This window comes from Lonchura striata, chromosome 12 (genome assembly GCF_050655825.1).
Source record: "Lonchura striata isolate lonStrDom1 chromosome 12, ASM5065582v1, whole genome shotgun sequence".
NCBI lineage: Eukaryota > Metazoa > Chordata > Aves > Passeriformes > Estrildidae > Lonchura > Lonchura striata.
Genome location: NC_140714.1, coordinates 18364881 through 18388148, shown reverse-complemented (window position 1 = coordinate 18388148; position 23268 = coordinate 18364881). Strand labels below are relative to the sequence as shown.

General features: G+C 41.5%; 1 protein-coding gene across 11 annotated transcripts in view; it reads right to left on the bottom strand.

The window, feature by feature from the left end:
- The window catches only part of ATP2B2 (ATPase plasma membrane Ca2+ transporting 2), a 397487-nt gene that overhangs the window by 265315 nt on the left and 108904 nt on the right, over positions 1-23268 (bottom strand). The window contains exon 1 of one of the 11 annotated variants that reach the window (XM_077786057.2): positions 9241-9258. The exons of the other annotated variants lie outside the window; for them this stretch is intronic. The gene's annotated coding sequence lies outside the window, so the exon portion shown is untranslated. Of the gene's footprint in view, positions 1-9240; positions 9259-23268 lie in introns of those variants that run through there. 11 annotated transcript variants of the gene reach the window in all.

Genomic DNA, 23268 nt, shown 5'->3' with positions numbered 1-23268 from the left:
GCCAAGGGAAGGGGAAAAGTTCCTCCTGTACAGTGAGGAGGGGCAGCCATGCAGAAGAGTGAAAAGCTCTTTCCATCTGCAGCTGGACATTAAGGCAAGAGATGAATTTCAACAAAAAAACAAACCCTACATTTACTGCTCAAATATGGGAGCTCTGAGCTGATCCCCTCCCCAGAGAAATGAGGCTGGGATAAAATAATGACATAAAACATGGCCTTATGGGACAACATCCCTCCCATTTTCACACAATCACACAGGACAAAAAACAGCCAAATATTTGTCACCTCTCCTTTGGAGAAGGCTCCAGGGAGAGCTGAGAGCCACTTCCAGTGCCTAAAGGGGTTCCAGGAGAGCTGGACAGGGACTGGGGACAAGAGGGAATGGCTGCAAACTGCCAGAGGGCAAAGTTAAATTGGATATTGAGAGGGAATTCCTGGTATGAGGGTGGGCAGGCCCTGGCACAGGTGCCCAGAGCAGCTGTGGCTGCCCCTGGATCCCTGGAAGTGCCCAAGGCCAGGCTGGACACTGGGGCTGGGAGCAGCCTGGGATGGTGGATGGTGGAGTGAGATGATCTTTAAGGTCCCTCCCGACCCCAACCATTCCTAATGCACAACCCACTGCCTGTAGGTTGGTCAGAAATCTCTTGATGATGAAGCAGTATTTTTCAAATCAAGTGGACAGCCAATGCTGACAGCTAAACAGTCATCTGCACTAAATTTCCCAGGAAATTGAGGTGTGAGACACCAAGCTCCAGGAAGCATTGCTTGCCAAGCAGATCTTCCTCGGAGACATGATTTACAGGATAAACAAAATGCAGTGTCGTGTTGGAAAGTAATGGAGGTTACCTCAAACCTGTCAAAATTCACAACTTCAACCTCCCCTAAAGTATTGCAACTGCTTTACCGTAGGAAAAAGGTGGGAAAGAGTCCAAATGAGTACCGCAACCTCTCCAAAGAACACAATGTGAACTCAAATAAAGATCATTCCATGAAGTTCCCCAGCAGAAGCTCCATGGCGAGAAGTCCTTATGGATTGATTTACAAATAAAACAGCGAATGATGGATTATCTATTGAGGGAGCTTTGCTCCAGTGGTTTATACAATACCAGTCCCTAAGTATAATTACAGCTATATAATCAATCAGGGACTGCATGTTATTTTACTCTCGTACAGATCTGTTTGGAATCACATCCAAGACATTAAAAATTGTAATCCAGTTACAGATTAAAAAAATCTGCTGTATGGTCTCACCAGAGAAGTTTCAGAAGGATGCTATTAATAAGTATTGAGACAAATACAAAGAATGGCAAAAAAACAGAAGTGTGAAAAATATTTCCCATTAACATGTGCATATGGTTTCACTCAAAACAAATTTTCTTGCAAGAAACATGTTTATATAACAATATTAAGTTGTGACATTACCAAACTGCCTATAAGTTTATAATGGGGCCATTTTGATTTAGGCACCGTAAAAATTTCAGCTGGAAGGCAAAAGTTTCAAATGTATATGAAAATAATGGAAGTAAAGTCCCGGAGGAAAACTATTTGAGAGAAAAATGATAAAGACAAAAGAAACAAAGTGTTTTTTCTGAGCTCCTAACGAATGCCAAAAGCCGAAGGAAAGAGGAGGGAGATTGGGATTCGGCCTCTACCTCACACAAAGATGTTTAAGACAGTTCCAATAATTGCTGCCAGTGCAGTTAATCTTAAACTCTCTCTGCAAACTTCCAGTTTTAAGTGGTTCTAAGAAGCCCATCAAGCAGCAGGGGCCACCCGTCCCCAGGCATTTTTTGAGCACCCAAGTCCTTGTCAACCTTACCAAAGCATTATTTGAGTAGCCAGCTGCAACAGGATTTTTAAGCAATTTTTAATCCAGCTCCATGCTGGGATGAAATAAACAATTTGTATAGAAGATTCTGTTGCAAATGTCAATTTTTTTCTTGGCATTTACTTGCTTTTGGGATCTGGATTAGCCTTCATGCTCGGCAGGACCGAAGCGGAACTGATACGTGATAATGCTAAAAACATAATAATGCAGGAATTTCTATGTATGAGCATTAACAGGCAAGACTCACCCAAGGAAATGACCCAAACTCTGTGAGTTTAACACTTCTCACTGCACCAAAGGAGAGACCAACACAGGCCTGGTATGAGTCTCCCCATCCTGTGAAAGTTGGGAGTTCCTTCTGATGGAGGAACAAAACTCCCACAGCAGGCAGGACACAGCTGGGCTGGCTGGGTGGGAACCAGGCACAGGGCACCCAGAGAAGCTGTGGCTGTCCCTGGATCCCTGGAAGTGTCCAAGGCCAGGCTGGACAGGGCTTGGAGGACCCTGAGATGGTGGAAGGTGTCCCTGCCCATGGATGGGGTGGGTCTGGATGAGCTTTAATGTTCCTCCCGAGCCAGGGAAGCTCAGGGGTTTTTAAGGGCACCTCCCTGCTTGGACAGGTAAACCCCAGAACCACGTGCACATGCTGGTGTTTACAGCCCTGCCCTGAGGTGCTAACCCAGCTTTGTAGCAGTGTAATTCTGCAGTTTGTGGCAATTAAGGAAAGAGCAGGTGGGAAAACGAGACAACAGCTCGGTAGCAGGAATGTTCTTGGAGCTGTGGATTGGAGGAAGCACAATGGCACACCCACGCTGCTCAGGGCAGAGTGACACTTGTCTTTGGGGAGGCAGGGATGCTGAAAGAAAAGCCAAAGAGAGAAAACTCTTCAGGAGGAAAAGCTGATGCATGAACCCTCCCAGCAGGTGCTCAGTGGTGGGAGAAAGGTCTCAGCATTGTCCTCTACCACGGGTAAATTAGATTCAAGTGTATTTTTCATTATTTTCCGAGATTGAGGGGATAAACATGAAATCAGTGTAACAAGTTGTTACTCTGGGAAACAAAGGGGGTACATTTGTCAGCAGCTATACATGTACATTATCATTTCAGAAGTGACACATTAAATATGGATTATTATGCTGGGAAGGAGCAGCACCATCCTGCAGCACCATCCATATTGAAGCCTTGCAGGAGGGCATCTGAGTAACTGCAGTCAAAAAAACATAAGGAAAAATCCAAACCCATTATATTCAGTATTTATACTTGTTTGTGACATTAAATATTTACTCTTTGCTCTCTGTTTTGAAAATATCAGCTGCAATGCTTTTTGCTCCTCATCTAGCAAATACATAAGAATAAAAATAGTTAAGATAAATCCCTTGATGGTACCCAGAGCAGCTAAAGAAAGAGGACAGACTCTCCATATGTAAAAGAAGAAGCAGGCACTAAGTTCAAAACTCCTTATCTCCCTCCAACTCCAAGTCAAGTGAACTGAAAAGGCCACTGAGAGGAGGGAGTCCCACACAAGTTGATTCACTCTGTGGATTGCAAGAAGTGTTTGACACCATTTCCCTGGAAAAGCAGGGCACTCTCCCAGCCCTGAGCAGCATCCTCCCAAAGAGCCAAGAGCTCTCTCACCCTCACTTAGCCCAGAGCCACCCTGGTTGTGGTGCTTTTCCAGGCTTTGTCACCCTGGGTGCCTAAAGCAGCACATCCTGGATGCTGCAGCGCCAGCAGTGTGTGAATAAATGTGATGGATGAGTTTAAAAGGTTCTCTGCAAAGCTTCCTTGAGACCAAGGCAATTTTCATTGTCTCCTCCCTTTTTGCAGCCATTTCTGTGTGCTCTGCAACTCTGCAACCCTTCTTTCTCTCACACGATTTCCCAAAGTCACCAATAAAGCACAAACTGCTCAGTGAGCTGCTGCAGACTGCTGAATGATGGACTTGCACAAAGCTCATCAGCCTGACTTGGATATTGCAATCACCAATAATAATTTAGATATTTCATGCAAAATGCCATCCTATTCCCCTCTCAGAATTACCAACCTTCAAAAGCTCCTTCCTAAGCCCATCTGAATCACTCAGAAATAATGGGTTCATTCCTTTCCAATTAATTCAACCTGGTTTAGGAAAAAAGCCACAAATTTTATTTGCTTCTGAAACAGTGGCAGTTCCAGATTTCTAGTACTTGAAAGAGTCTCTGTACAGGTAATAATACTTGCCCAAATGTCTATTCCTTTAAAATTAGCACCTAAAATTAAAAAAAAAAAAATCTTCCATATCCTGCAGGATTTCCTTATCTGCTTAACTCCTCAAGGGTTTGCTGTAAATGAGGTGAAGAAATCTAATAATGGGGCATATGAAAAAATAACCCTCCTGACCTTGTTCCAGGAAGAAAAGACTTTTAAAAGGTAGATGCAAGGTACAAAAAGGCAGAGAGCAGCAGCAGAGGTGTGTCAGTTCTCCCAGGCAGGACACAGCCCAGAGCTGTGCTCAGTGCAGCTCTGCGTGCAGGGAGCAGCCAGGAAGGTCCCCAAATCATCAGGTTAAGTTTATCCCCAGCTGGCACATGGAACATCCACTTGGTACAGCAAAACCAGCCAGAAACAGGCTGTGGCTGTGGCTGTGGCTGTGCCCTCCCCCTGCCAGCTCTGTGGGAAGCTGAGCTGCCTGGCCAGCTCTGTCTGTGGCTATCAGCCCAGCGTGGCTGCAGAGCAGGGGGAGCAGCAGACACCAGCTCCAGGTGCTACAAACTGGTGTTCCCTGCCTTCTCCAGGGTGTCCATCCCTGTGCACAGCAGGGGGATATTGAGTCTCTCACAGGCAATTCCAACAGCAGTTCCAGGATTTGCTCCTAATTCTTGAAGCAATCCCATTTTTTTTTTTTTTTTTTACAGAGGAAGTTTTGGCTGGAGTTGTCAGGCTGGCATTTCTCTGCAAAGCATTTATAGCTGGGAAGAAAAGACAGGAAGGTCATGAAGAAATTCTTCTCTGGTGAAGGTATCCAGACACCAAGCAGCCATTTGGGAAGTAGAGAAAACTGAAATTAAATTTAATTTTTTCCCTGTGAGGGTGGGCAGGCCCTGGCACAGGTGCCCAGAGTAGCTGTGGCTGCCCCTGGATCCCTGGCAGTGTCCAAGGTCAGGCTGGACAGGGTTTGGAGCAACCTGGAATGGTGGAAGGTGTCCCTGCCCCATTCTAGCATTCTATATACTCTATATATTGATTCTATAAACTCCCCTCCCAAGCAGGAACATCTCAATGCCAAGATTTGTCCTAGGAACAAAAATTCTGTTCAGTAGAAACCTTCTCTCATCACCTTTTATTGTCCCTAAGTCCATTCTGCTCCCAAAGTTTGGACCCAGGGAAGATGCATTTCATATAAGAGTGAAAGCTGGAGTGGAAATAGCCCTTTGTAAATGATGGCTCTGCATTACATCCTGAAAATTCTTCTTGGGAAATGACAGACAGCTCCAGCTATGGTCAGAGGCATTGGATGGATTGTGTGAATGCTGCCAAAGTGCAGAGAACTCAAAAGGTCAGGACAAAGACCTAGCAGGAAGACAAGGAGGCAATCACATTACTCATCAATTTTCAACAAAATGAGAATTTCTAAAGTACAAATGATGCATTATTAATTTTCAACTTAAAGATTATGCAAATACTCAGGAAAACAGGTGTAGTAATAAAAATTACTTTGCTCTTCAGACCATTAAACCAACCAAACACTGGAGTTCTCTTTCACTGCTGCCCCAAGCCCCCAAGGGCTCAGCTTTGCTGGCAGAGTTGTGTGGATTTAGTCCTCACTGCTTAAACCCTGCCCAGCCAAATGCAGCCCAGCAGCCTCGTGCTGGCAGCTCTGACCATCCAGAACCACAAGTCAAGCTCTGTTCTAACCCTAACACTCATCTGAAAAGCAACCTAAAACATTCATCATTTTATTCAGAAGATAGTCTTAAAATCACTGTTAAACTCATTTAAGGAAAGCATTATTTTTTAATGGGCTCCTAATTTTCCCTTATCAAGGTCAAACAATCGTACAAATAGAAGCATAGCTTATTTAAAACCAGAACAAACTTGACAAAACATTCCCACATAATTGTAAGGGGCAGGAATAACCATCATGGAAAGAAAGCAAGGCTTAGTTTGCTTATCAGAAAATAAAGCAACTCACCAAACATCTAAAAACACAAAAATGTGTTGGGAATGATATGAAAAAAATTCTCTTAATTGAAAAATAATGGGTTGTCTGAGTTTTATTTTCTTTGCATCTTTAAAAAGGAGATTCAGACAGCTCTGCATTCACATTGAATCTAAATATAATTGCAGTAGATCATGATGGTTCTCACAGCAGAGATGACATATCAGTGGCAGGCAGACCCTGATGAGGATTAGGATAATGGGGAAGAGCAGAACTCTCCCCTGCACAGCATTTTTCATGCACACTCTACATCCCCACAATCAAAGACCACAGTCACCTTGCTGAATAATGAATAGCAAAATGAAAAGAAAATTAAGGAGCAGCAAGCAAAGGAGAGAAGATTCAAGCTGACATTTGCAATGAGGGGAAGTTCCCAGTGGCTGCTCCAGATGGCTGCAGCTATTTTGGCCAGACTACCTGGCCAGGACAGAGCTGCAGTGGGGGAAGCACAAGGGGACAGGAAGAGGGAAAGGAACAAAGGGAAAAAAACAACCACTGAAAAAGAGATTTGGAGCCTGCAGGCCACCTAACTCTGGAGCTTGAGAATAAGAGAAAATTACAAAATAAAATAGTAACGCACAGTGACCATTTAGGAAAAGGAAACCAATTACCACTTGGGATTAGACAGAAATTTATTTTGGCTACTGTATGGATTCATTATCTCTCCCATCCCTGGCTTTCTATAAACATAATTAAATTGACCATTTCTTATGAGTAAATCTTATATGTGCTTTAGGCCACATAAAGCATCTTGCCATCTAATTGTATTTTTCATCTGTACTTTCCCCCATCGACCTCCCTTACAGAAGTGGGAAGAAAGGAAAAGCCCTTCTGTATAGATTCATCTTTTTTGGTTGTTTGCCTTAAGGTCCAATGCATATTCTAGCTGTCAAAAGTGATTTCCCTGCTCACTGAGCAAATATTCTCAACAAGGATTTTCTTTTATACTTCCTACTATTAAACAATGATTTTACAGACACAGGTAATAGAAATGCAGGCAGGTCAGAGTGCATCAAAGATTTATCTCTGGGCAGGAAGTCAAGTTTCATTAAATATAAAAATGAAGTTTATGTAAGTGGAATACAGGGTTGCTGCGAGTTGGCTTTGGGACATAGGTGACAAAGTTGCAGCAAAATTATGAAAAACGTAACAACAGCCAGCAAAAACCTTACATGACCCCAGTGTGTTACTACTGTATATTCCTACAGGTGAATATTCCACTTCTAGAAGGTTGTTTTAAACAATATCTTGAACAATACATCAAAATATATTTAAAGACCCAAAACTGGATTAAGTCCTAAGTCCTGATGCCTGATAAAACCAAATCTTTTGTACTCCCTAACACTGGGCATAAGATGAGAAATAAGCCACAAAGTAAAAAAATGTCAAACAAGTGCGGAAGTGGTGTGTCTGTAAATGTAAAAATGTAAAATGTAAATGTAAAAAATGTAAAGCAAGTGCAGAAGTGGTGTGAATCAGGTGTGTGTCTGACAGCAAGGTGTGAGCTGTGTGCCAGTGCAGAAGGGCAGAGCTGCCAGCAGACCCAGGGATTTGTCTCCACAGTGCCCAACTCAGTCTCAGAAGGCTTTTCAGTCTCAAACTCAAGGCTTTTCCCCAGGGCTGTATTTAGGGGCCTGAGTGGAAATGATGCCAGGGTTCTCACAAACCTGCTGGAGCCCAAACACAGCCTGGCATAAAAAAAAGGGTACAGCCTTGGGGAGCTCCTGCCAGAGCGGCTGATGTCCTGCTAAGAGGTCTCCTGGTGAGCAGGCTGACGGTGGAACAGCATTGACAGAGCTGTAAAGCCCAGCACATCAGAGTTTTAAATTATCAAAGCAGATAACAAGGAGCAGAGGATTACTGCAGAGGCAAAACTGAGCTGGAGGATATTCCTGTAAATGCAGCCAGGAGAAGCCCAGTCACGTTTTCATTTAGGAATTCAAACACCGGTGGCCTTCAGTAGTTCTCAGGAACCCAATACTGGATACTGGAGTATTTAGGTCCAAATAAGCACTGATTACCACTTCAAAAAGTTCCTGTATTTCTTATTCTGAACACCAGGTATCAGCATCTGATGTAGCTGAATTCCATTACTTGTCACTGTGTGGGCTCCCTACTGCAAAAACCCAGCTAAACTTGATGTATTTTACAAATGCTAAATGCACATGAAAGTTAATAAAGAGAGAGGTCCTCACAAAATGTCTAAAGCTTCTTTAAAATCCTTGCAATATTTGAACAGTTGTTTTGAGTAAACTGCTAAAAGGAATTAAAATTCAAGCACGATCAGATACCAGGAAAGATTATATTCCCTAAAAAAATCAAATAGAAAACTCTGAAATATTTCAGACAAGCGTTTCTACGTTCATTAAGCACCATGACAAAACAATAAACCAGAATATGGAAAGCAAAGCATCAGAGCATCAGGAGAGTTTAGGAAATTGAGGATGGAACAACATGAAGACAAACAACTTGTCAAGCAACAGACATTTCCCTCACATGAACAAACCTCCAAACTCCATGATGTGATGCAATTTGGAAAATGTCTGGATGTCAAAAGATACCAATAAGTAGGAAATTGGGTGTTTTTTTAATGGATATAAGAGAAATGCAGGCAATACCATCCCATCACTAGGAAAATAATGGTCTAAATACTAGAACAAGGAAAGTACACACCAAACATGTATCATTCATTGCTGTTGCCAGCGTGCCAGAAATGTGAGTATAAAAACAGGGCTTTTTGTTTCTTTAATTAATTAAAAATAATTAATCCATAAATAAAAGCCTGAGGTTTTTTGAGGTTTTTTTTAAATTAAGTCATGTCTTGGGGTTAAACAATTTTAAATAGAAAACATAATCAAATAGGGTTTTTCAAAAGAATTGTAAGATATCTGTGTTAAAAAAATGAAAAATAACAAGGCTTCATTTTTTCATTATTATTATAAAACATGAAATGGAAACTACAGAAGAAGAAAAAGATGCTCCCTGACAGAAAAAAATAATTATTAGGACTATTAAAAGAATCCAAATTTGTACAGAAAACAATTTTTTGCAATTAAAGTAAAGCATGTAGTCTAGAGCCCATGGGTAAGAGATCTGAAATAAGAAAAAGATACGGGACAATACAAGACAAGATCCAAGCTTTCAATGCAAAAAACAAGTAAACTTCTGATTTCCAATATTGTCAAGATTTTCTGATGATTAGGAAAGCTACAGACCTTCCATGGCTCTTGCTCCTGAGGACACACAGCTCTGCACTCTGCTGCAACAGCAGCAAGAGCCCAAATAAAGTCAAGCTAAGTTAAAAGTTCAGCCAGAGAAGAATGCCAGTAATGAGAAGGCACTGAGAAGGGACCATGAATGGAGAATGGTTACACAACAGAGAGGGGAAGAAATCAAGAAACCCCCTCTGTGACTGGCTGAGCTAATGAAGCCTTGCTTGCTTCTCTGCTGTCTAATTGTATGCAAGATTAAAATGGAGCTTTCTTCCCAAATTAGTGACGTCTCAGGAGATCTTATTCCCCAGCAGCTCTTTGGTATTCAGCAGGGATCATCAGCCTTTTTCTTAGGGCTTGCTTTCCCCTCAGCCTGGTCATCTGCTTTCCCTGCTGGCAGGAGCTCCCTGTTTTCTGTCCCTACCTGCCTGCCAAATGGACTCACACTGGCCCAAGGACTCAAGAATTACTGAAGTGGAGGAGGGGAAAAAAAAGGGATGAATGTTGAGACACACCAAGAGATTTGGTCTGAATGTTTCCAAGGGGAGCTACTGCCAAATCTTTGCAGCTCCTCCTCAGTCACTTCAGCTCCTCGCTTTGCATTTTCCCTCTCCTACCCCTACTCAGAAGCACCAAGTCAGGAGAAGGAATCTGGGTTTTGGGGAATGAATCACCTTCTCAACACTTCGCTTCATGAGACTCTTTCCTCTTTGGAAACTCAGCAAGAAATCATACATATGCAACAGAAAACCCAACAAAGTCAATTTATTTTAAGCCCGGGGAAAGGGAATTAAAAGCCAAATACTTTGCAGGAGTTAAACCTGAGCCATTTGCTGATTATTAGCAATGAGGACAAAGAAGGCAAATGGTCACAACAAACTTGTCAAACCTTCCCAGCACCTCCTCGTGGGGGAAGCTACCCTACTTTCCAGAGCAGTTTTCCTCAGACTCATCACTTTCTGCTAACAGATGGGAAGCTGAAGATAGAAAGAGGCATAGTTTATGCCTAGCACCAAGGGGAGGGAGAAAAATTATCTCAGCAGGAGATTCTTTAAAAAAAACAAAATCAGCAACTGTCCTTCTCTTTAGAAACCAGGGAAGGGGGAAGTGTTGAAGACAAAGGATCACAGACTTTTCCTGGTGCTGCCCATGTTCTGAATGCCAAGCCCAGCTACTCCAGCCTCTTCTGCTCTCCTTGCTCCTTTGCCTAATCACCCAGCAGTGCTCACATAACAGCAGTAGGAGAAAAAAAGTTCCTTCAGAAGTCTGACATAAAGAGTTCTATAATGAAAAAGGCTTCCTCATACTCTATAAATTGGAAATATGTTTTTTCTGTAAAACCCAGAACATTTCAGCTCATCCTTAATCCTGAATTCCTGTCTGGATTAGTTTCTTCACCAAGTAGTCAGGATTTCCCTAACTCAGAGATGGCAAAACACTCTGTAATGATCCAGCAGCAGGACAAATCCTGGGATACACATTGAAATATTGTACAGTGAAATGCTGGGATGTACATTAAAACGGACTCTCTGATGCAGATCGGATTTTATAATTTGCCCTTGAGATCTACGGATTTCCTGAAATTGTGATGATACTGTAAGAATGTCTTAGGTCACTTAATGTTTTCTTCCTTTCCACCATTATGGACACATGAGAACATCTATCAGTAGTGGTATTAAATATGAAAAAAACCTCAAACACCATCCCCACAACAAATTAAGATGAACTAAACACCTTCAGATTGTGATACTTTAATACTCAAGGGGGGAAAGACCCTATACTAATTCAGCAAGCTTACCTAGACTGGAAAGGACAAAGTGCTAACAATTTTTAGCATTATTTGTCATCATTTTCTAGATGCCAGCACACACTCCACTTAAATTTCCATGTGTTTGTGCATGAACGTGTGCCCTTTTGTGTGCTTACATTAAAATGCACACGCATTTTGGGGACAGTGTCACCAGGAGCACTAAAACCACATTATCTGCACACAACTTTAAATTCAGATTGGAACCTAAACCAAGGAATTTGGGAGTGATTCTTTGGTTTTCCTGTCAGTGATTTACCAACTAAATTGAGCAGGAAAGGGCTGGTTTGCTGCAGTGCTAACGTTCATTGTGGAACATGAGTCTTGCCCAAACCCTCAGCAGCTCAGGGCAGAAGGAACAGCATTTGCACAATACTGATTTTCAATTTTTTTAGATTTCTATCCTGTGTGGGTGCTGAGGGCCTGGCACAGGTGCCCAGAGCAGCTGTGGCTGCCCCTGGATCACTGGAAGTGCCCAAGGTCAGGCTGGATGGGACTTGGAGCAGCCTGGGACAGGGGAAGGTGTCCCTGCCATGGTAAGATGTGGAATGAAATGATCTTTAAGGTCCTTCCAACCCAAACCATTCTGTGATTTCTCTTTAGTTCCAATTTCAAGAGCCAGCTAAGAGAATGCAGGGATAATTTTAAAATTATTGTGTGTATAGTTCTTCAAGGGAAAAGCTTCCATTTCTGTCTTCCCCAAGAGAAAAGAGGTCACCAGAATCAGGGTGAGAATTTTTCCAAGGAAGTTTGCCTTTGACAGGGCAGGCATGGAATTGCATGAGTGATTCTTACACAGGAGTGTGAAGATAATAATCAAGCTCTAAGAAGGCTGAAATTCACAGGAGGTCTATACACACATATAAACCCTGAAATAATGGAAGGAAAAGTTTAGTGAAACTATCAATGTCTCTGTTATTTCTGAACAGATACCAGGTGCTTAATAGAAAAACAGAATACAAATACAGAGGCCCACACCCCCAGACACAAAACCAGAAGTGAGCCAGAATGGTTTATTAGAGATATCAGAATATCATCAACTATTTAAGTGCCTCTTCCCTTTTGGGAAGATAACTGCAGCCTCTTTAGACTTGAGAAATCTACATGGATTTGGACAAATATGGAAAATGGAACTTGAGCTGCCTCTTTAAATGCCAAGTGATTATAGGATGATACTTTTTTATTTTTTGGGGGTCCATAATATGACCACAGAAGAAACTGCACCACAGCAAGCTGCCTGCCATGGGCATCAAGCACTATTTTATCTTGGAATTTCATTAGACCATCAATTGAGACAAGCACTAACAGAAAAAATCAAAAAGAGGTATTTACCTACAAGTAGTGCAACAGATTAAGTTACCAATAATTACAGACATAAAATAATGCAGACTAGTCTACAATGTGGTTTTGTGAGCTTCTGTTTTGTTGGGAGTTTAATTTTGTACCATTCTTATAGAGTGTTCTGCAGTGTCATCATAAAGAAAATTTAAACCAGTTTCTCTCATTTCCCTAAATCTTTCTGACTATCCTAATATATGCCTTGATTTATAAAGTCTGTGGTTATTTACAGATTTGCCCTCCATCATTCTGAAATGAATTTTCCTTGAACGGTCACTTCCTGTCTGAAATCTAAGAGAAAGTAATACAAGGAGAACTTTCAAGGATAACCTTGACTGTGAAATAGGTTATGGAGCCTTTAGTTCAGAGGATCCTTGCTGAGAAACTACTACAGGTGGTAGAGTGATGAAAACAGTGAAAGAATTCTGGACATGAAAATGGTAAATAAGACCCAGGATGAGCATCCTTATAGTGAAGACAGGCCTCTCATCCCAGATTTCCTTTGGTTCCCTGAGAGTCTCTGATTTCTAGCTCCCTATCACACCCTTTGGTTACAATGATTTTGGGAATGCTGGAACTTCCCCAGACACGTTTCAAGAGCCAGCTGGGTTCCCCTGGTGCACAATGAGCTGCTGAAAAAAGTGATATTAATGGGGAGCCCATCTGCTCAGCTACCAGAGGAGCCCCTGGAGCAGCAGAGCTGCCCCAGCCCTGGCTGTGCTCCCTCTGGGCTGGCACTGGGGCAGGTGCCAGGGCACAGCCCAGCTGCGACCTCCAGGCTCTGCTCACTGAGACCTCCAAACTCCAACCTTCCTTATGAAAGTCGACCAAAAACATGTGCCTTCCCTTTTTACTCCATTTAACGTTCACTGCTGGACATTCAAAACAAGGCCGAGAATTGAGGGTGTTCCATTCTCACTTGTTAAACAGAGGGATGGGCACTACACAGATTTCTCCTCTTTCAGACCAACCCTCAGCTGGGACAGCTCGGAGCTGTGTGGGTGGCAGGACTGCAACAGACACTGGGGGGTCAAACTCCAGCAGCATCATGATTAGGTTTACAAAATTATTTCTAATCAAAATTATTAAATTATTTCTTATTTTTTAAAAAGTGAGAAAAGCCTGAAGTGGTTTCATTTGGCCAAAAAAAAGGATGCTTGATATGCAGATGTTGTTTCATTTCTGATTAAATGAAAATTGAACTCGATTAAGGTGGGAGTTGGAAGATAAAGTTAACCTGAGTTACCAGCACCACCAACCTAAGATGATTTCACATAAAGCTTGAGGAAATTTTATCAAAACTATGAAAAGAAGATTTAAATATTGAAAACAAAACCAAAAAACCTCGTTAGCTAGTCTGCCATACCTTATGTTCCAGTGCTTAGTTTATATGTTATCAAAACAGAGGTAATTAGGTTGGCATTATATTCCAGTACATAAAAGCTGCTGAAATTTTCATTTGCAGAGATGTTTAACCATAATTTTCTTCACACTTTGAAAGTGAATATAGACAGTCTGCCTAATGTCCTCTTATGTAACATGCACCAAATGCAACAGAAAGTAATATGGCATAAAACATATCTGGGTATTTTCAATTTTACTTGTATTTCATACATAACACATTTAACCTGACAAGAAGAAAGGTAATAAGAATAAAAGTCATCAATTTGAAATAGTATTTTTTGGTTCTAATCCTTAAGCTATGAAAGAAAGTCTAAGTTTCCATGGAAAATGTTCTATTACTAAAAAACAGAAACATAATATTCAGATAATAAATCCTGAGCAATAGACTTTTTAGCTGCTAGTAGGTGAAAAAATACTGCTGTCAAGTGACTAAAATAAGCATTCAATTCTCTAACAGTCTAAAATATAACAGATTTCACTACAAAATCAAAGTGCACTCAGGTATATGAAATACATGACACAAAGGACATCCACAATCACATTAGAAAGATTTTTTAATTTACAGTCCCAATAATAAACCTCCTTTTTCACGTTCTTGATAGAGAGGGCAGATATATGGAACTGCTGCTCTTCTGCAGCTTAGCACAAGCCATTCCCAAGAAAGAGAAAAAACAGGATATTGGGAAGTGCTGCTTAGAGCTGGTGAGAAGCATTTTTGTCTTTAATGTAGTGACCCTGCATTACCAGAGGCAGATGAAAATTCCTGACACCTCTATTTCCTTAAATAAATGAGAATATTCAATATTGCTGTACAATAAAAAGGCTTTTTCTACTACTGAACTTGTATGTCCATTTATGGGGATTGTAGACCAAACCATAAAAATATCCAGCAGATTTGGCTGCTTCTCCTGGACTGGGAAATTTGCCTTTCTGTCAGGAAGGTGGGTGCCCATTTCACCTGGCCAGGAAGACTAAAGAGGAACCACCACAAACTTCCACACTGGTATTCCTGTAGCAACATCATCCCCACTTGGATCTTCTTACATCAAAGCTTGTCATGGAAAAATGGATGTTCTTTATGACATGATGAATAAACAGCCTTTTTTTACCCATTTCTACACTGGAGAAATACCTGCATTGGCCATAGCACTTTAATATATGTCTGCCTACTGCCTTAAAACACTAATAGATTTGCTACCAGCTATCATACCTGGATTTAACTTATTTTAATTGCCAGTCTCAAAACCAAATGATAATAAAATAGCTGTTGGACCTGTCGCAGCCTGAACATAGAAAGAACTTAATGCCATGTTTTCAGCTAGTCAGAAAATTATTTTTAAATAGAGAGATGATGATCATACCAGAGGACATCATCAGCTTTCACATTCAAAATTCCTTTTGTTGGTTGCAGCATATTACATGGCAAAACAATTAGAGATAAATACAAAAATATATATAAGCAATATATATATGAGTTAGGTCTGGAATAGAGTAGCCAAGGAAAATTCAGGGAGACACAGAAGCAAAAGAAAGCCCAAGTGTGTGTTAATTTATTATTATTTTACACAGTCCCCTCCCAGGTCATTCTGTCTGAAAATTAAGGTGGCTTCAGGACCACACTTCCAAAGCTGTCAAAGACTAAAGAGAACTTGACAGCTGACAATTTACTGCCACTGATTTTAAAAATATCACATAGATCAGCTCCAAGAAGGGTATCATGACCCACTAAAAGAATGCAAAAGGAAACATGAATTAAAAATGTAAATTCTCTCAAAATGAAAATTCTATCAAAATTCTCTCTTTTATTGTATGAAGTTCCTTTCTCTAGATAATAAAAAAGCTGCCAACTTGTTTCTTCTTAATTTTTTTTTCTTCTTACTTTTGTTTCTCCCTTTCTTTTTTGGCTTTGGATATTCAAGAATCACAAAGAAGAAAAGAAGAAAAATTAAACTATATATAAAAATATAATAAGAAACCCACAATTATGATTTTGAAAATATAATTTTAAAGCCAACTTAATGATATTTACACTCACATTTGCAATATTCATTTCCCATGCTGGATCTCCCAGCACTTGGATCTTAACACCACTACTGATCCATGCAGGCATCTGCAGAGAGTATTTTGGAAAGAGCATATATTCGATTCTGGTTTTTGCCTCAGGATGGAGACAGGACAGCAGTGATGACTCCATTAGAAACACCAAACGTCCTCATGTGAAAACCTAATTTTTGTCTCTAAAATCTTGAAAACTTATCTAAAAAAGAAGCTGAAGCATGCATTAGATGCTGTTGCTCATCTCAAAGCCTGTTATGTACAAGCTCATTTGCCAATCCCCCCTTAGGGAGAGGGAAATGCAATTCAAGAGGTGCCAAAACAACATTTTCTTGCACTCCTAAGAGTGGTGGCCAACACATTTGGGCCAGCTCCCTTCCCTGGGTGACTGGCAAGGACCTGGTTGAGCTGCAATTACTGCTGGCAGCAGGAACTGCCTCCTCTCCACAGCTTTTGGAGAACCAATTCACTTCTTTCCAATGGTTCAGGCCATAAAAGTGAATTCCAAGTCTCCCACCTCCTATTTCATGTTCATTGTTCATGTGCATGGATGCTGCTCCGGAACAAAATCCTGACATCCTGTTAAGGATCCCTGCCTGAGTCACAAGGCACAGGAAGAGGCTTTAGAGGGACTGCTTTGTCCCTGGGCTGTTCCTACAAAGATTTATGGCAAAAGCAAGCTGCTAAAATGGTAATGGAAAAGGGAGGAATTTAATGTGGGACATAACCTAGGCAGTGCTATAACCACGCTGTAAAAATTTCAGCAGGAACCTTTTCTGTGCCGACTTTTCGAGGAGCCCTTCTTTGCTTCAGATATTTGCTCCAGCTGAAATATCAGGCACATAAAACATCCAGACAACACCACCACCAAAAGCATAATAAGAGATTTGGAAGAACAGCTTCATCAGATGTCCATTTAATTCTCTCTTCTGGCTCCAAGAGTGGCAGCAGCAAATGCTCTGGAACAAAAATGCTCCAAATAAGAGGAATTAGAGCATTCTGCAATCTGGTAAAACCCTTTCCCGTGGAAAGGTTCCCTGAACTTCTCTCTAGCTCTTCTTATAGAATATAAACAAGTCAAACTTTAATTACTGTAAGCTTTCACATACTAATGGAATATAAGGAGATTTAAAGAAATTTAGAAAGCAGCAATTTGCTTTGGAGTGATGTAATTTTACTTAATTGCTTCTAATTAAAATTATTCTACAAATGTAAAACAAAAATGTCTATTAATTCTCTGCATAAACTAAATTTAGGTATCAACTGAGTAGCTTATTCACAGTATTTACTATAATTACTGCAAGACTTTTGTAACTTTGATGATTTAAAAGTTTGGAGGCTTGATACCAAATAATGGTTTCTGCTGCATAAAGCAAAATAATCTTTCAAACTCCCAGTGCCTTTGTACTTTGACTGTGACTCACTAAATTTACATTGTGTGAAAGTACATGTAGGAGTAAAAGCACTTATGTATTATCAAGAAATATGACATTATAATCCCATGAAGTTACTAGTTATAGAAAAAAAATAAAACTGCTCCCATTCTATTCCACACCTAAGTGTAAAGTGAATACCTTCCATTAATTTTACCTTGGATTAACTTTAGAAAGAAAAAGGACACTTAATATTTTTGCATATATTTTAAACTTCACTTTTAACAGAAAGTCTTAAAATCAGCCATGAAACATAAAAATTGGAAATATCTTTCTATAAAATCTAACTCAACTGAAAACAATTATTGTATATTAAATTATCCTGTGATTTGTGTCAAATCTGACAAAAAGTTGCAGCCAAAGTTGGGATAGAAAATTAAAACAAAAAAAAAGTGAGATCATTCTGCAAACCTTTGTATTTTAGAAATAGACCAAATTAGGTCCAAAGACAGGGGTTTTTTAATTTCTTATCTTCCTTATTCTCTCTCCACGTTTTTGCTTCCTAGATTTACATATTGTTCTTCAAACACCCAACAAGCAAATGCAACAGGGTCAATGTACCATTCTGAGGTGAAACTGGCTAATTTGAGTAAAACCAGTACTTAATGCAATTTTCTTCCTGCAGATAAGCCATTTTCTTCTCCAAATTCTTTAATACTTCAAAGTCAGTGCATCACAAGACAGCCATGCCTGATTTTATTCTGTGGGGAGATTCCCTATGGAGCTCACCCCACTAACACCTAAGCATGGACCTTTAACAAGAAACAGAAATCAGGAGGAAACCAGCATGCTCAGAGCTCCTCTTGCTGTTGGGAATCATGGAATGGTTTGGGTTGGAAGGGCTCTTCAAGCCATCCAGTGCCACCCCTTTCACAGGGACATTCTTTTCTCTCTCAGGATTTTTCACAGAGCAGCACAGAGGAAAAAAAGAGAAAACAATTTCTATTTCTGCTCCTTGTTTTTCCCATTTGGAATGTGTTTGGAGAATTGTTTACCTGTGGTGATTGCTTGGTTGGATTCTGGTGAGGATTGTTTGAGCCTGATGTCAAAGCCAACCCACCTGGGGCTGGGCTCTCCAGAGAGGGTCACGAGTCGTGAGTGAGTAAGATATGGTAGTTAGAACAAGTAGGTTTGTAGTTTTAGTATCTTCCTTTAAATAGTATATTCATGTATTATAGTATAGTTATAATAAAGAAATCATTCAGCCTTCTGAACTGGAGTCAGACATCGTCATTTCTTCCCACTGGGTTCACCTGCATTTTACAATAACCCCTGCCATGGTATGGACACCTTCCACTGTCCCAGGCTGCTCCAAGCCCTGTCCATCCTGGCCTTGGGCACATCCAGGGGCAGCCACAGCTGCTCTGGGCACCCTGTGCCAGAACCTCACAAGAAAGAGTTTCATCCTAATAGCCAACTTAAATTTCCCCTCTTTCAATTTGTATCCATTACTCCCTGTCCTGTCACTCTAGTTCCTGACAAAGAGCCCCTCTCCGGTTCCCTGCAGCTCCTTCAGACACTGGAGGGTGCTGGGAGGTGTCCACACAACCTTCTCTTCTCCAGGCTGAACAGCCCCAGCTGTGCCAGCCTGTCTCCTTAGGGAAGGTGCTCCAGCCCTCCTATCGACATCATGGCTTTCCCTGGACTCGCTCCAGTAGTTTTTATGTTGGAGGCACCATTTGAAGACGCTTTCAGAACCTGGCAAACCATGGAGTATGGAAATCCAGACCCTGGCTTTGGTTTTAAACTTCGGGGGGAAGAATGTGGGAGGGGGTCCTGGGGACAGCCCACCTGGGATGCCCTGGGAAACCACTTCTGTATAATTTTCCCACCTGCCCCGATGCCAATCATTTATCCCTGTTCATGTCCATATTCGGTTTGAGCTATCCCTCTATTCCTCGTTCTTTATGCTTTTATTGGTTCCCGATTCTTAGCCACCCCTTCCCCCTGTTCCTGTCAGTTCTCACCCTGTCACTCATCCCCTGTATCTGTCCATCACCAGTTGATTTGTATCATCAGTGCAGGGGCATTTCCCTCTGCCAAATGAAATCCAAGCCAAATTACCACTAAAGCCCAGAATGAGATCACCGATGTCATGGCAAAGCAACAAGCAAAATAAAATTTTGTTGTAGTGACAGCAGCACCCAGGAAACAATCTCACACAGTCGTGTACTTCTCACATCACTGTGTGGCACTGGCTACATCCCTTCGCTGCATGGATGCCACAGGAAGCAGATGGTTAAACAATTTTAACCCCAAGCTCATAAAGTCTAAAAACAAGCTCCTAATTAAGAAAAAATAAGGGAAAATAGGCTTTAATAAACAAATGGGTTACATGAATACAAAATGCAGAGGGTATGTTTGAAAACTGGCCAAGATCAAAAGCAGGAATAATGAGTTAAATTACAAAAACAGTTATTAAAATGTCTGGTTTGAATATCTGCAAACAAAAACCTTGAAAATGCACTTTTCCAGAGCAAATTCTGCAGTGGCAGGAAGAGACTCCCAATGCAACTTGAAGTTTTTTCTTAAATTTAGCAATTCACTAACAAATCATCATTAAAGCCTTGATCCCCAGGGCATCCTAAAAGCACTTTTGCAGTATTAGTAATAGGCCATTTAATTCTCCCACTTTATTTCTAATTTCTAATTAGGCTTTAATTCATCATACATCTTATCCTCTCATTGTGATAGCCTGTATTCTTAAGGAAATGGGAATTTATCTTTCTAAGCTAAAAGTTTTTACACTCAGAATTGCTGGATCATGGTGTTCCTTCTGCCTGTTTGCCATCTCCCTCAGACTATCCTAAAATAAATCTAAGTGTTTATTATTGAAATATCCTGTTTTTCCCTTATCTGCTTATGCTGCTCAGCTGGCATTTTGGAAATGCAAGAATTTGTGACATTCCATGGATTGCCACCTCAAACCACATTAGAAAGTCCTCTGTACCAGCAGCTTTGGCTTAAAATAACCTTGAAGAGCTTCACCATGGAAGACTGATTGAACATCTGGTCCCACTGCATGTCACCCAGACAAGGGATGGTGCCAGGGGCTCCTTGTCCTGTTTGGATTTCTCCTACCTATGGATTGCTGCAGCACTTGACTCTCTAGAAGGTTCTACAGGACAGCTTCTTTTATTGTCAAACAAACAAACAAACCAACAACAACAACAAAACACACAAAGAAAACCACCCCAAAACAAACCAAAAACCCATCCCCACATCAGCTGCTTTTCCCTGTGAAGCTTACTCCATTTTCTCCTGCCCTGGGTATAAGGTTATCAGCGTGGTACATCTAACTCCAGGATTTGTTTGTAATCTTAAGCAGAAGAGAAGAACTGGAATGAGGGTAGAGTGGGAAGTGGAGCAGAACAGAACTGGGTTGAGCTGGGGTCAGAGCAGAGCAGATCCGAATTCCTGCACCTGCAATGCAGCACATCTGAGCTCTGCCTCGGCGACTCCAGCAGCAGCAGGAATCTGCTGAGGGGGAGGGTGATCAGCTGCACCTCAGGAATTGCTCCTGCACCCACAAATTCTGTCTCTGGGGAGACATTTCAGGACCCTCCCAAGTGCCTGTGCTGGGGACAGGAGCGAGACCCCAGGAAATGCTATTCCTCTGGTTCTTTGTCAGCTGGAAGCCTGAGTTTGTACCTGATACCCAGCAGATTTTCCTGTCATGTTTCAGTTTAATTTTTTGGTTCTAAATATCATCAAAAGACAGAGTTGAGGAAAAAAAGAAGAGAAAGAAAATTGTCTCGCTGACGTACGGCAGAGCCTGGGTGGGGCTGCCAGGTGATCCCACACTCGGATACTCATCTGAGGCTGAAAAGCACTGCTGCACTGCAGGGTTTGCATTTCCAGTCCTCCCAAACCCTCACAGCAACACCAGCACCCAAAATCAATCCAGTTCCCTCTGCTGATGCTTTCTGAACGAGCGGCATGCATAGATCATGCTAAGAGAAAGGCTGCTTTTCTTTAGCCTGCTGATCTCATTATAAGCAAATACGAGGGCAATCTAATTTTATCAGCCACAAAACAAAGAGCATGTTTAAATTTTAACATCCAGCCAAAACCTCTTCTGCTTATAATTTGAGTTTAAACTTATACAGCATGTTCATTACCATAAACAATCTGCGCAATGGCCAGAAAACAAACTCCCCCCTTGTAATCTGCCATCAGAAAACCACAAAGAAATAAACATTGGCATCTCAGCTTTGCTTTCACTTTGCTCTCAAGGCTTTGGAAAGACCAGCTGAGAAGTTTTCCTTCCAAATAAAATGAAGGTTTTAAACAAACAAAACAATGCTTCCACATGTTTTTCTTTCAAGCATACTTTAATAAATGACCCTGAATAAAGAAAACTTCAAGGTAGATAAATAGTGTCTTGGAGGATAATGAATTAGGGAAGGGCTCTAAGTATTACAAAATTATACTCATGTTTCATCTCAATTGATTTTGTCCACCTAATCAGTAAAATCAACAATAACAACTTGACTTTCTCCTTTTTGAAAGGGAACAAAATACTATTTTAAAATATGAGATAATTTCAATTTAATAAATACTACATGTGCAGATAATGGGATTTCCATGAAAAATTCAAAGAGCATTGCTCTTTGTCATTAAATTCAAGTTAATCAGCATATTCTGCTGCAGATTCAATTAAAAACCAATATTCCAAATTTATTACTCAGTTGTAAATATCAATTCCGTTTCCAAGCAAAACAATATGAATCTGCAGTAAACAGCTCAATCATTCTGGAAGTTGTCTAAATACCAATCCCAATAGCAACAGAGGAAATAAACAAGAGAAAAGCCACAACAGCGGCTTCACCAAAATCCAGGATATGTGGTACAACATATTGTACCTTAACAAACCAAAAGAACTGACAAAAAGTGGTGATAACCTACAGGAACAAAGACTGCTATTTGGTTATCAAATGTTACAAATTGTTCTTTTAAACAGATGTTCATTTTGAATGCCATATGGGAGATGGGAAGGGTCTGTCAAAGCACAGTCCTGATGGAAATCTCCTGATCAAACCTGACAGAAAACCAACAGATCGACAGCCAGCAACTGCAGATGCCTCCCTTCCTTTGGAAAACCAGCCTGGAAGGAAGGGCTCACTAACAACCACCACATCCCCTCCAGAGATGATGGCAGCACCCTCAACCTGAGCACGACAGGATTTGATGGGAAAACAACGAATCCAGGGAGCACAACCCCTGGAGAAGCCATGGAGATGGAGCCAGGAGGAGCATCTGCCTCTCCTCCCCGTGTGACGGCCTTAACTCCCTACAGGGCTGTCCTGCTGGAGGGTCCCTGATGGAAGGATGAGGGACAAAAGCACAAGGATGGGGACAGCGAGGGCATGGAATGAAGGCAGGCTGCTAAAATCTGATCAGCTTAGTCCTGGCTTAGTCCTGGCTTTCCAAACCCAAGCCCAGCAGCTGCTCCGAAACTCCAGCCATGGGGAACAGCCAGGTTTGGCCAAGCTGGAGAGAGCAGGAGATGAGGGAATGCTGGAGAGAGCAGGAGCTGAGAGAATGATGGAGAAGAAGAAACTGAGGGAATGTTGGAGAGAGCAGGAGCTGAGGGAAGGTTGGAGAGAGCAGGAACTGAGGGGATGTTGGAGAGAGCAGGAGCTGAGGGAATGATGGAGAAGAAGAAACTGAGGGAATGTTGGAGAGAGCAGGAGCTGAGGGAATGCTGGAGAGAGCAGGAGATGAGGGAATGTTGGAGAGAGCAGGAGCTGAGGGAATGTTGGAGAAGAAGAAGCTGAGGGAATGCTGGAGAGAGCAGGATCTGAGGGAATGTTGGAGAAGAAGAAGCTGAGGGAATGCTGGAGAGAGCAGGAGCTGAGGGAATGTTGGAGAGAGCAGGAGCTGAGGGAATGTTGGAGAAGAAGAAGCTGAGGGAATGCTGGAGAGAGCAGGAGCTGAGGGAATGTTGGAGAAGAAGAAGCTGAGGGAATGATGGAGAGAGCAGGAGCTGAG